This window comes from Miscanthus floridulus, chromosome 3, assembly GCF_019320115.1.
Source record: "Miscanthus floridulus cultivar M001 chromosome 3, ASM1932011v1, whole genome shotgun sequence".
Lineage (NCBI taxonomy): Eukaryota > Viridiplantae > Streptophyta > Magnoliopsida > Poales > Poaceae > Miscanthus > Miscanthus floridulus.
In genome coordinates, this window is record NC_089582.1 from 13826363 (window position 1) to 13841541 (window position 15179).

General features: G+C 42.9%; 1 pseudogene; it reads left to right on the forward strand.

Annotated features, from left to right (window-relative positions):
- The first annotated feature begins 7130 nt into the window (after positions 1-7130).
- On the forward strand, positions 7131-10767 carry LOC136545035 (uncharacterized; annotated as a pseudogene).
- Positions 10768-15179: the final 4412 nt, after the last annotated feature.

The following is a 15179-nucleotide window of genomic DNA, read 5'->3' on the forward strand; positions in this document are numbered from 1 at the left end:
TATTCGATAGGAAATTTATTATCACATTATTGTAACGTCAATGTTTCAATTTTTTCTCGGTTTTTGACCAAAATTGATAGGAATTTTTTGTTCAACTTATAAAAATAAAGAAAATGTAGTATTTTTTGTTCTACAACTTTTTCAAATGAAAAAATGGCCTATATAAGGATTGTATATATTGATGAGCTTAACAACCTCGGTATTCAAAACTTTTCAATTTGAGACAATTTAGGGTTCCGAAAACTAGTTTGTAGGCGTCGAAATTTAAAAATCATAAATTTGAACCGTCCAAACTTTCTCAAATGGAAAGTTGACCAAAACAACAATTGTATATATTTTTGAGTTTAACAAACTTGGTATTCAAAACTTTTCAATTTGAAGTCATTTAGAGTTCATAATACTAGAGTCAAAGTGTTGTTTTTTTATTTGACCAAATTTAACTTGGTCAAACTTGCTCAAATGAGACACTAAATGACCTCAGATGAAAAACTCTGAATACTAAGTTTGATCATCTCAGCAAGATCTACAATTGTGAAGTCATAACATATTACATAATATCCGTCTCTAAAACATAATATATTAAACATGCATCGTTGTATCATGCGGGCACAACAGTGAATTTCTTCTTGACGTATGACCCTTGGTTATGATCTTGTCGTAACCATGGACTGTCTTTATCATTTAACATGATGCTTGGATCTTTCTTCACTATGAAGGGTGGAATTCGGACATTTCTTTCGTAATCTTCTGACATGTCTGACTTGTCTTCAATTCCCACTATATTTATTTTTCCAAAAAGAATTATGTGGCGCTTTGGCTCATTGATCATTGAGTTGATGTCTTCGTTTTTTCCTCTCTTTGATTTTGTAGACATGTCTTTCACATAGAACACCTGACTCACATTGGCAGCAAGGACGAATGGTTCCTCTTTGTACCCAATATTGTTGAGGTCCACTGTTATCATTCTATACTCTTTGTCGACTGTTACTCCTCCTCCGGTCAGCTTCACCCATTGGCACTGAAACAAAGGGACTTTAAAATTAGGTGCGTAGTCTAGTTCCCATATCTCTTCTATGCGGCCATAATATGTTTGTATATTCCCATTTGGATCTGTGCCATCTATGCGAACACCACTATTTTGATTGGTGCTCCTTTTATCTTGGGCAACTGTGTAAAATGTATTCCCATTTATCTCGTACCCTTGGTATGTGAGGATATGCCACGATGGCTGCCTAGCCAACAAATACAGTTGCTCATCAATATTGTTATCGCCTTGACATTCTTTTCGCAACCAATCACTGAAACTTTCCATGTGCTGACGCCTAATCCAAGCTTCAGTCTTCCCTGGAAACTTGGATCGTAAGAACTCCTTATGTATCTCGATGTACGGATGCACCAATGACGAGTTCTGAAGAACTATGTAGTGTGCTTTATTGAAATAATCGTCTTCCATGCCGATATATGTTTTCTTCCCTAAAGTTCCTTTACCACTGAGTCGCACCTCGTGTCGTGATTCGGGAACACCAATCGGGGCAAGGTCAGGAATAAAGTCAACACAGAACTCAATGACCTCCTCTGTTCCATAGCCCTGGGCGATGCTTCCTTCAGGCTTAGAACGGACTTTCACATATTTCTTCAAGACTCCCATAAACCTCTCGAAGGGGAACATGTTATGTAAGAACACAGGTCCAAGAATACTAATCTCCTTCACCAAATAAACTAGGATGTGTGTCATGATATTAAAGAAGGATGGAGGGAACACTAACTCAAAGCTGACAAGACATTGAACCACATCATTCTATAGAGTAGATAGTTCCACTGGATTGATTGCCTTCTGAGAAATTGCATTGAGGAATGCACATAGCTTCACGGTGGCTAGACGTACATATGGAGGTAGAATTCCTCTTAAAGCAACTGGAAGCAACTGCGTCATAAGCACGTGGTAGTCGTGGGACTTTAAGTTTAGGAATTTCTTATCTGGCACATTTATTATACCCTTTATATTGGAGGAGAATCCCGATGGGACCTTGATGCTGCTTAGACATTCGAACATGCTGTCCCTCTCTTCTTTGCTAAGCGTGTAGCTAGCAGGACTTAAGTAATAACGTCCATCATCTGTCTTCTCTGGATGAAGGTTGTCTTGTTCTTTCATGCCCTGCAAGTCCTAGCGTGCTTCAAGTGAATCCTTTGGCTTCCCGTACACACCCATGAATCCTAACAGGTTCACACAAAGATTCTTTGTCAGCTGCATCACGTCGATTGCGTTGCGGACCTCTAGGACTTGTCAATAGGGTAGCTCCCAAAAGATGGACTTCTTCTTCCACATGGGTGCGTGTCCCTTAGCATCTTTGGGAACAGATTCACTGCCTTGTCCCTTTCCAAATACTACTTTCACATTCTTGACCATTGCGAGTACATCTTTCCCGGTTCGGTTATGAGGCTTCTTCCGGTGGTCTGGCTTACCTTTAAAATGCTTCCCTTTCTTTCTTATTTGGTGATTCAAAGGAAGGAATCAACGATGGCCAAGGTACATGACCTTTCGACATCTTTTCAAATATATACTGTCAAGGTCATCAAAACAATGTGTGCATGCATTATATCCTTTGTTTGTCTGACCTGAAAGATTACTTAAAGCAGGCCAATCATTGATTGTTACGAACAACATTGCTCGTAGGTCAAAGTGTTCTTGTTTGTACTCATCCTAGACACGTACACCTGGTTTGTTCCATAAAACTAGAAGTTCTTCAACTAATGGCTTCAGATAGACATCAATATCGTTGCCAGGTTGCCTCGGACCTTGGATAAGGATCGGCATCATAATGAACTTCCGCTTCATGCATAACCATGGAGGAAGGTTGTAGATACATAGAGTAACTGGCCAAGTGCTATGACTAGTGCTCTGCTCTCCAAAAGGATTCATACCATCTGTACTTAAGGCGAACCTTAAGTTTCTAGCCTCATTTGCAAACTCTAGAAATTCCCTGTCTATCGCTCTCCACTCGGACCCATCAGCTGGGTGTCTCAGCATATTGTCTACCTTACGGTCTTCTTTATACCACCGCAACAACTTTGCATGGTCTTTATTTCTGAACAAACGTTTTAAGCGTGGTATTATAGGAGCATACCACATAACCTTGGCAGGGATTTTCTTTCTAGGACGTTGTTCACCCTCGACGTCACCAGGATCATCGCGCCTGATCTTATACCGCGATGCTTTACATACCGGGCATTCATCCAAATTCTCGTATTCATTGCCATGGTAGAGGATGCAGTCATTAGGACATGCATGTATCTTCTGGATTTTTAATTCCAATGGGCAGACAACCTTTTTTGCTTCATACGTAGTGGTGGGCAATTCATTTGGCTTCGGAAGCATCTTTATGAGGTTCAATAAATTCCCAAATGCCTTGTCGGATATACCATTCTTTGCCTTCCACTGTAGCAATTCCAGTGTTGTACCTAGCTTTTTTTGCCCCTCTTCGGCCGTCGGGTATAGCAACTTCCTATGATCCTCAAGCATGCGCTCGAACTTAACTTTCTCTTTTTCACTTTCCCATTCTTGTTGTGCATCACGAATGGCATCGCCAAGAGCATCACCGAGATCATCTTCTACCGCTACCTCTTCTTCATCTCCCCCCATTGTAGTATCATCAAAGGCACCATACTGAGCAATAATGTCATCAATGTCTAAATCTTTTCCTTCACCTTCTTCCATCATGACCCCGCTTTCTCCATGCTTAGTCCAACATATATAGTTTGACATGAAACCTGACTTAAGCAAATGTGAATGAAGACTCATTGAGCTTGAATATTCCTTTAAATTCTTACATAGGGCACATGGACAGCACATGAAACCATCCCGCTTATTTGCCTCGGCCACACCTAAGAAATAGTGCAAGCCCTCAATAAAGTCTTGGGAGCGGCGATCGGCATTGTACATCCAATAGCGTGACATAATCTGTATTACACGATAAATTATGAAAACCTTGAACATAATTAAGTATTTTATTACACAACATAAATGACACACACACGGTTGATTAATTAACTAAGTCTGGCTACAACATAAGCAATCCCAACTATCACTAAACAAACTAAAACTACAATGCACTTTAGTAACATAATTATTTCGTGATCGTACGCAACTAAAACAGACAAATCATTCTTCTGTTGAATATCAATAAGCTTCTCCTGCTGGCTCACTGCCTCATCAGCAACAGCCGCTACCTCAAGCGCACCCAAATTTTGCACGTATATAGCATAATCTTCCTCCCAGTACCAACCATCGCATTCATTGCCCTCCCACTGAAATTAAAGCCAAAAAAATATTTAGTCAAAAATATTCAAGAAAAGCAGGTCAATTAGCCATAATTATAAAATGCGTAAGAAACTCACATCGCGATCCGAACACTTGTAGAAAACACGACCCTTGTTGGGTCCCTGTCTCTTGACTCGGTACTCCATCACAATCTTCTGCTTACACTTGCCGCAGATAATGAGAGGGAGTTCTGGCCTCAGTCGTTTCGCAACCGAACGAGAGGCCAATGATCCGGTACCAGTTGTCATCTACTTTCTATACTTATTTTTGTAAACTAGTGTAAATTTCATATTTTCTAAAATGATATATTTAAACAAAACTAGTACGGATTTCACATGTTTCAATAAATAACCATCCGTACTAGTTGACCTTGCTTACGTGATCATCTCGGCCAGCATTTCTCCACCGGACGGCACCGTACTTGGCCAAGGAAGAGCTCTGATTCTACGAGAAAGGGAACACGGTCTTCCAGGACCGTTGCCGCTCTCCCTCGTAGCATCAAAGTTCCTCCTTGACGTCCGTTATAGCTCGGCAGAGAACATGTTGGCCGAGCTGAACACGGTCCGCAAGTTCAACCAGTACGGATTTTCTATAATTTTCTAACTATTTACTAAGTTTTTCATTTCATGGAAAATTTAATTCTAAAAAAAGGCATGATTTCTAAGTAGTTCATTTCACGGAAAAAATAATTCTAAGTGACCTGCTCGATATCGGCGAGCTCGCGGACGTTTAGGTTGCCGAGGATAGTAACATTTATAGATGACATTTGTAGGTCTGAAGTTATCAAATATCCATCAAATTATAGCTCAAAAACATGTTTCAATAAATAACCATCCGTACTAGTTGACCTTGCTTACGTGATCAACTCGGCGAGCATTTCTCCACCGGACGGCACCGTACTTGGCCAAGGAAGAGCTCCGATTCTACGAGAAAGGGAACACGGTCTTCCACGACCGTTGCCGCTCTCCCTCGTAGAATCAAAGCTCCTCCTTGACGTCCGTTACCGCTCGGCAGAGAACATGCTCGCCGACCTGAACACGGTCCGCAAGTTCAACTAGTACGGATTTTCTACAATTTTCTAACTATTTTCTAAGTTTTTCATTTCATGGAAAATTTAATTCTAAAAAATAAAAGGCATGATTTCTAAGTATTTCATTTCATGGAAAAAATAATTCTAAGTGACCTGCTCGATATCGGCGAGCTCGTGAGCGTTTAGGTTGCCGAGGATAGTAACATTTGTAGATGACATTTGTAGGTCTGAAGTTATCAAATATCCATCAAATTATAGCTCAAAAACATGTTTCTATAAATAACCATCCGTACTAGTTGACCTTGCTTACGTGATCATCTCGGCGAGCATTTCTCCACCGGACGGCACCGTACTTGCCAAGGAAGAGCTCCGATTCTACGAGAAAGGGAAAACGGTCTTCCACGACCGTTGCCGCTCTCCCTCGTAGAATCAAAGCTCCTCCTTGACGTCCGTTACCGCTCGGCAGAGAACATGCTTGCCGAGCTGAACACGGTCCGCAAGTTCAACTAGTACGGATTTTCTACAATTTTCTAACAATTTTCTAAGTTTTTCATTTCATGGAAAAATTAATTCTAAGATCACGTAAGCCACCGGGGACGAGGATGGCGCGTGCTCCAGCGAGGACAAGCGAGACGTGATTTTGATGAACTAATTTAACTTTTGTTTATCCAAACATATATGCAAATCATCATGTGATTTTGAGCTAAAAATGACATATAAAATCATAATAAAGTCCAACATATAAAGTTACACATGCATCTACATCGCAAAATGAGATAAGCTACTGATAAAACATAAGAGGATTAAGTTTGTTACCTCCAAAATCGAAGAGCAACACCAATGGAGGGGGAGAGAGCAAGAACAACAGCAAGCTGAAGAACAGAGGCAGTGAGTTTGAATGGAATGGCTCGGGCTCGGGGAGAAAGAAATGGGCTGAATTATAGGCCGGGATTATTAGTCCTGGTTAGGGGTCCAAACCGGGACTAAAGATTAATCTTTATTCCCGGGGTATCACCCAAACCGGGACTAAAAGCTTTAGTCCCGGTTGGGGTATTACCAACCGGGACTAAAGGTAAACCTTTAGGTTGGTAATACCAGCCGGGACTAAAGATCCCTGCCCTGCGGACGACCGTTGGGCAGGGACCTTTAGTCCCGGTTGGTATTACCAACCGGGACTAAAGGGTCCTTTAGTCCTGGGGGCAAAAAATACCGAGGCTAATGCTAATTTGGGACATCGTTCTAAAGTCTGTTCTCTAGTAGTGTTAGTGCTCAAAGATTTCTGATTTTAGAGTTTTATGGCCAAAAACAAACTCGAGCAAATAGTTAAATGGCCAAAAATATATAGACTTCCCCCTAACGTGAAATAGGCCTTCCTACTTTTTCTTCTAGCATAGAAAAATGCTAATGGGCGTGGTAGGTTGGTGAAAGAACAATAGTAAGCTTCCATTACAGTAAGGACAAAAGTGAACTACGAAGGCAAGTAACGCAGCTTCGTGGAAAGCAAGAGGAAGCATCTGCTATATTGTCTTTCCTTGGCAAAAGATGGCAAGTCTGTCAGAAAGATGACAGTGATCTCCACTTACAAAATACGACAAGCGGAGTGGTTATAATTAAGAGAGAGCTCACCAAGTGACGAGGAAAGACTACATGGTACCTTTCGATTAGTGACTACCAGAAAATATGTTCGATATGCCCCCATTTCTACTGCTATATATATTGCTTGCATGCATGCATCTCATTTGATTCCATAAGAATCCGCAAAACTGCCACACTTTGGTGACTCCGGCCACCTATTCTTTACACGAAGATGGGATCGCCAGTTTGCTCCTGTCCTCTCTGATGCAGTAACAGGAAACTAAAGGTAACGGTGCTGCCAGCTCCTAGTCCATAAATCATGCTCCTGCCCAAGCTAGTAACTTGAGAGAGATGAATTTTAGAAATCCATGAACAGACCTAGGGTTCACAGTTTAATTCGCCCTGTTTGCTTGAACTTTTCAGCCCAATTTATCAGCCATGGTACAGTATTTTTCTCTCACAACAAAACAGCATTAACTGGCTTATCAGGCGCAAAAATCATCAGCCGAACAGCCGTACATATATAGACAGATCCTTCTTTTCTGTCCAGTTGAAATAAACTTTAGTTACCTCTTTTCACTCCCTATTCATAGCTCTCCCCTTTGACATTCAGCTCGACACGTGCTTTTCATGTGTTTTCCTAAAATCTCAGCATGAGGTATTGAGCTATCTGTTCGGTGTTGAATTTCACCACCAAATGTTTGAGCTGTACCTTTTGGGCTTTAGGATACAACGCACCTAAATACAAAATTATATGTTATTTTATATTTTCGCCATAAAGACATAGCTGGGTCATTTAATTAGATGAAGATTAGGTGGGTATTTTGGATTATCATTCATGATGGCATAGTTGGGTAATCGAGATGAAGATTGTAGATTACTTTTGATATAGGTGGGTCATTTAATTAAGAGTTAAATGCACCACAGGCCTCTGAACTTCTAAGCGTGTGTCATATAGGTCCCTGAACTTGGAAAATGCATTTCTGGCCCCCTAAACTTGTTAAGTGGTACACATAGGCTCCTGAACTTTGAAAATGCATTTATGGCCCCCTAAACTCGTCAAGTGGTACACCACCGGCCTCTGAACAGTAACTTTTGCTATTTTCCAAAACTTCTTTAGAAATCCATTTGCAACGCTCCGTATACATAGTCATATATATATACGGTACAGAGCAGCAGGGCATCCACCAGGCGATATGATGCAGCAGGGTGAGGCTGGCCGGGTCGGCAGAGCTGCTGCGTTGGCATGAGTGGTCGGTCACTGGTACGTACAATGCATGCATGCATGTGCTGACGTGTGTGCGGTGTACTATGTGCTACGACGACATATATATAGGTGCGCGCATGGCGACTTATATGGACATGCATGCATGTGCGTGGCTGACCTGACCCGATCACCCGGCCGGCCGACCTCAGCCTGGGTCGCATGCGCCATGCCATGCGCGCACTGCAGCAGCACCGGTTCTCTTCTTCCTCATGCCAACAACACTAGCAGCACCGGCCAGACGCCGGCAGCAGCAGCAGCACAACCGCGCGGGTCTGTCTGTCTGTCTCTCTCTCTCTCCTTGTGTCTCTCCATCCATGGAGGGAGGCAGCAGCAGGCAGGGACAGTCAGGCACAAGAGAGCGAGCGAGTCAGGCGCCGCTGTACCAAGGCATGCACGCCGAGCATGCAGTTACACGTTCAATGCCAAACCTACAGTCTATTGCATTCCTGTCTCACCCTGCTGCATCATATCGCCTGATGGATGCCCTGCTGCTCTGTACCGTATATATATATGACTGTGTATACGGAGCGTTGCAAATGGATTTCTAAAAAAGTTTTGGAAAAATAGCAAAAATTACTATTCAGGGGCCTGTGGTGTACCACTTGACAAGTTTAGGGGGCCATAAATGCATTTTCAAAGTTCAGGGGCCTATGTGTACCACTTAACAAGTTTAGGGGGCCAGAAATGCATTTTCCAAGTTCAGGGACCTACGTGACACACGCTTACAAGTTCAGGGGCTTGTGGTGCATTTAACTCTTTAATTAAATGAAGATTTTAGATTACTTTCATGATATAAGGGGAATGTTGTTAATTTTGATACATGTCGTGGTCACTTTTGTGTATTTTCATAATGGCAGAGGGTGAATAATTTTTGAGGAAACAAAGTAGATCCCATAGTTGCTTTTGTTGATGACAATTAGATAGTATAACAAATCAATGGCCTGATGCTTTAATTTTTGTGAGAGGTTTATAAATTTATATTTTTTCTAGCATGTCTCACGATAATTAATTAACAAGAAAGGTCTAAAATAATGTTTCTTCTCAGTAAGATAAAATTCCATCTGTATCCTTTGGGCTTCATGCTTGTCTCATACGCGTGTCAAAGTACAGCTCTCATTATTTTGTATCCTCAGCAGATATACAAAACAGCTGTACGGTAACTTGATGGCACTACCTTCAGCCGTCGTTGAGGAGGGTGTGAGCACAGTGTTCTCGTACATCTCAACCAAGGTCGAAGACAAGGCGTCCAGAGCAGACACAATCGCAAGGCTCGAGATTGCACTCTCTCGCTTGGATATTGCCCTTGAGAAGACAGGGAGGATACCAACCACATATATCTCATTGCTACGTAGCAGGAAGGTTCTCAAGAGAGTCTATATGGAGGGGATAGAACTGCTCAACAAGCACAAGCCGCAGGATGAGAACGATGGCCATGTTGTGGTAACGAGTTCCTCCTACCTTCAACGGATTGTCGACCGGGCTGCAAACTTCTCCATCTCTTCTCTTGTTGGCTTGGGCAAGGAGAAAAAGTTGAGTTCCTCCGTTGCCCAAAAATTTGAGAGGTATGCAGACTGGGCTGAAAAGTTTGTAGCAGAGGTGGAGTCCGGCTGTCCACTCCGGCACGACACCTTCCGCTATCCATTTCTTAGGCATCTTCTTGAAGGGAAAAGTCTCAGGTGTCAAATCGTAAAGAATCCAAGCCAATCCCTCAGTTTCTACCTGCATCCCGTGATTGTGGAAGGGCGTGGCGTAGAGGTCACACTACGCTATGAATATAATGATCTTAGGAAGCTTGAGGAACACTTTTTTATAGATATGAACCTACGAATCTCCGAAGACACCGATATCATAGGGATGAGTATTAAGTGCGTCCAGCGGTTGACATCTGAGTTCAAGCTTGTGGCTGAATCTGCAATAGGATAACTCACGCTGCTGCCTAATTTGCAGGACACTTTCCATTCCTATGTTCTTCCACCCAGTTCCAACAAAGAAATATATGCCTTTTATACAGAATTCTTGCGCCCGGATCCAATATGTTGCAATGGAAATAGCTGCGGAACTCTAGCTAACAAGTCATCAATAGAAATTCCGGAGCCAGTTTTTGGGATCTATTTTGGGTGCTGTATTTCAGCGCCCAAAAACAGCTTGCGTAACGCACCTCTGGTTCTGGACGGGATTTTTGTGCCTCATGTGTCTTGGTTCTCCAACGATGAGATTTCTATTGTGTATGGGGGCAAAAAGGAAAGAAAAAACGGTGGTAGTGTGCAACAACTGGAGGAGATAGCAAGATCAGATGCGCTCGATTATTTGGTCCATGAACCAGAACCCACGGATTATGCTCTGCGGTGGGTTTCCACGCATGGTGCTGCACTCGTTACTCTGAAGGCCATGCCAAGACCCAGCCGGAGGGTTTATAAGAGAAAGCAGTAGAAGTTCAAAGGTGGCGACTGATTTGTGCTTAGACTTATTTATGTACGAGCTCATTACTTCAATTTCGGGGGGCCGTCTTATATATATAGTTTTAAAATTTGTCAAGGTCCGCGCTTCAAAAAGCGTTGTCAGACAAATAAAAACTACTTTTTCATGCCTGGCTGTGAATATTCGGTTTGTAGTTTGCTATGATGTATTTCTGTACACGACTGATCGCTATATGTATGATTGAAATTAGCGTGAATTCAGTTTTAGCCCTCATGTTGACTTGAGTTTTGTCCTAACTGACACTATGTATTTGGACATGGTTGGAAAAGTACCATTGGTACTTCCAAGTACTTTCATTTGTATTATTTTCTAGCTAATTATCTGACAAAGAGTATTTATAAAATCTAATTTTTATCGTACAGGGTCCTTTGTCCGACAAGGCAGCATGGTGCCTCGCTGGCTCACTCTCACGTGCGTCTCAAACTAGCTAGCCACAGTCCGCAGATGCCTTCCACTCAGGGCATCCAGCGCCGCCGCCTTCGGCTAGCCCCTAGCCACCGCTGCCCCCACCGATGACGCCGTGCTGCTCGACGAGCTTCTGTACCTTTCAAGTCATAAGTGAGCAATCACGGCGATGTTGATGTCGAGGTACAGACTGTGTCGATTGTGCCCGCTGGATCACGTGCTCCGGCCTCCAGTGAGCTAGTACGCAGACAGGTGGATGAACCGGTGGATGCTTGGGCAATCTGGTGGAGAAAGAAGCAGAATGTGCGGGTGTGGTCAGATGGCAGCAGGTCGGTGGCCTGGAAAGCATCCCGCTCCACTCCACTCCTTCCTGCACCTATGTGCCGCTCTCTCTTCCCGCCTCCGTCCCCCGGTCCGGGTGTTCCTAACGATGGGGAGAAGAAAACAGAGCAAGAATGGGCTTAGATTGAAACAAATATGGAATACGAGACCTCAGTTTTGCCCTTAATGAAAATACACAAATTACATAATTAAATTTCTCTGAAAAAATAAATATAGGTACTGGTCCCACCTAATTTGGTACTATCCCCACCTATTTGGTACCTTCAGGTACTTTGAATAGAGTACCTCTTATTTTTTTCACCGTTCGATCTCGCCCAATGAATAACCCATGTTTTTTTTCTACCATTGTAAAATTTCTCCACGTATAGCATCCAGGTCGATTATTGACCTGCATATTCGTAGCACAACAGAGGAGAAATGGATCGCTAGCACTGTACTAAACAGTTGTTCTCTGTTTGTCCCCTTGTACCCACGCCATTGCAGGTAGAGGTGTCTGCAGCCTCCAATAATCATCGCCAGAAGCCCGTCAGACCTCCCTGCAACAACTGCTACTTGCAAAGTTGCAACTCAGATCGCTGGTTTGACAATTTCGCAAGTAAAAACTGGCGCAGATAGTGAAAGCCAACAGCGACAGACAAGGTTTGCTGGTCATGTTGCTCGGAAGTTACACTGCAGCTTCCTCCTTGTGCTATTCTCCTAGAAACCGACGCATCCTCTGCACTGCATTTCTCCTATATGGAAATTACTACCACCCCTTTTTCTTTACTACTGTAAACCATTTTATAGTTGTATTATTGGCCGTTATTGGTGACGACAGTGAGCTCCATTTAAACGGACTGGTTATGGTGACATCACTGGCTGACTAGATAATTAATAAGGAGTAAAGACTCTGGTACATTGGGAACCGGTAGGAAGAACACAAGGGAGCAATGCAGCAAAAATGCCCCGTTTGGATGCCACGGTCTAAAGTTTTGTCACTAAACTTTAAACCACTTTAGCTCTTGAATTTCCAAACATGTAGTCTAAAATATTGTCAAATTTAACCAACCTCACAAAAGAGTCACTAGTTCATTAGACTACACAAGTGAACTAAAATAGTCTAAAGTTAGTACTTAACTTTAGCTTACTAATTAAATTTTAGAGCATGAGAAACAAGCAAGCCCTAATAGACAAAATATATCCCTCCCCTTTTATTTATTATTACCGTAAAGCTTGGTCGTCCCATTCACTGCCCTGTTCCGTTCATGGAAAGCAAGACGAAGCTTCGTGCTATATTCTCATTCCTGTGGAAGCCAAGTCATTGAGAAGGATGTAAACCGTTTTATAGTTGTAGCATATAATATATTGCCGACCGGCCTGTGATGACGGTGAGCTCCACTTACACATTGCAAATGGAATGGTTGATAAGAGCAAGGTGCTTTTTTTTAATAAAAAGCAAACTTTATTAGCAGCAGTGTGCTGCAATGATGGTGAATGAGTCACCAATTCATATTGCAAGGCTGTGCTTGTAGGACAGCTGTTTACTAGCTAGGACATGAGCCGTGGTATCGAGCTTTCGATGAATCTTAAAAATCTTTGCATTATTCCTTGACGAATGATTTATGTACCTCTGTGTGAAGCACTTGATATCCCAATGTGGCAAATTTGTGTGGTCATTCCCATTGAAGAAAGTCACAAGCTATTGATTGTCAGACAAAAATATCGGGCAATGGATGCCTAGTGACAAGGCAATCTGAGCTGCAAGCGCCAAGGCTGCAGATTCAACCATTGACGGCAGGACTGCTTGAAGACCACGTGCATGCTGATGCCATTCCTGTGCAGCTCTTGGACAGAGCGTTTTGATGCACGGGCACCCCGAATTTTTTTACAATTTGGCCTTTTTTTGAAAGTTTCTCACAAATAGACCCCTGACAGAAAGAATTCAGGAAATGGACCCTTAGCTCGGCGCCATTTATGCTGGCGCCGAGCTCGGCGCCACCGTCTCTGGCGCCGAGCTCCTGGGCATGGTCGATGCCCTGCCAGGGGGCTCGGCGCCAGAGTGACTGGCGCCGAGCTCGGCGCCGTACTGAGTGGCGCCGAGGTCCCTACATTTAACCCCAGCCCAACCTTCTTGCCCGAGCGTTCTTCCTCTTCTTTCTCCTCCCTCTCGGGTTTTTCTCTCCCCACTTCGCCCTACCTCATGAATCGACATATTGGACCTTGAAAACCTTGATTTGATCCATAGATCTTCGAGAGCAAGGTATCCTCGCTCACCTCCTTGTTTTTTTCGCATCGATTCGGTATATATTAGTCGGATTTTTGAACCTAAGAATCGTCATCACTTAGGGTTTCATTGTATCCCTCAATATATGTATTATACAACCGTAGGTTGATTCCAAGGCGTGGAAAAAGCTATCAAACCTAGGCGCATGTAGTTATGTATGGGTTCATTGTTGTGGATCAAAAGAGAAACCCTAGGTTTAGGGTATAATGTTAACTGCTTTCGGTTCTTAGAACGAAATTGGTTGTATTGTAGTTATGGTTCTCATTGATATTTATTTGTGATGTTTTGATTTATGTTTGTTAAATTACATCCGTTTTGTAAGATGCAAGAAATGTTTCGGGAGGAGTTTTGGCGAAAACGGGGTCGTCCTCGAGAATTATACCCCGACGCGTCTAGCAAAAATGCCCCCGTCCCTCCTGACCTTCCTGTCCCTAACTGTGACTGTAGTTTCCCGGCCCATGTTTTTTAATCGAAACATCCGGACACAGCCGCGCGTTGCTTCTACACATGTAGTCGGTTTAATGTAAGAAATTGTTTGCACTATCCTTTTTCTTTATTTGTGTAAGTATGGTACTAATATTTTGTTGGAATCTCGTTGTGTAGGACCATGAGAGGTGGTTTTTCTTTCAATGGATCGATGGTGCAGACAAGTTTGATTCTAGGTACCTCTTTTTCGACGATTGGTTTAGAGGGAGACATCCACGTGAGCACTTCAAGCGGTGGGTTCCGCCCCTCCCTAACCCTCCGGCAATGACGGCTAAGGAGAAGCACCTAGCCACAGTTAGACGACTCGAGGAACCTCCTCTGTGCGATTGCGGAGATCGAGCTGTGATAAACCCTGAGAATACGTTGGAGTTTGTGTGTCCAAACAAGCATGAAGTAAGTGCAAAGTGTATGTGTTAAAATCTTGAGTTATATGTGTTCATGTACTAATGTCTCATTGTTTAGGTGTTTTCAATGGCGAAGTGTCGTTTCAAGGAGTGGTTGTATGGTCCTAAGAACCAATGGCCGGAAGAACCGCGGAGGGTTAAGGAAAAGAAGAAAGAAAGGGTAATCTATAAAGCACCTCCTGTCATGTGCGAATGTGGTGTAAAATCCAACTATGGCCTAGTCCCTTCGGAGCTTGGAATAGGCCATTATTGCGGCCATATGATTGAGTATGATGAGGTTCGTTATTTTTCTGGTAAACATGAAATTGTATTTTGTTTGTTTTGCTAAGACATATATGATATAATATTTCTTTTGAACAGATCACTAGGAAATGCAGTTGGGAATGTTATGATGGTCAAGCTAAGTTCTTGGATGAACTAAAGAAGAGGCAACTAATTGCACGGAAGAGGAGATATGGACCTGACTACATCAACCTATTCGTTAAACATCACAAAGAAAAGATGCGTGAGTTTGCTAGATAGCGCGGTATTTGTAACCCGATCGATGTTGGGCTTAACAAATGGGGATTGGAGAGGCAGATGATGTTAGAGGAGGAGAGGGCAAGGAATGA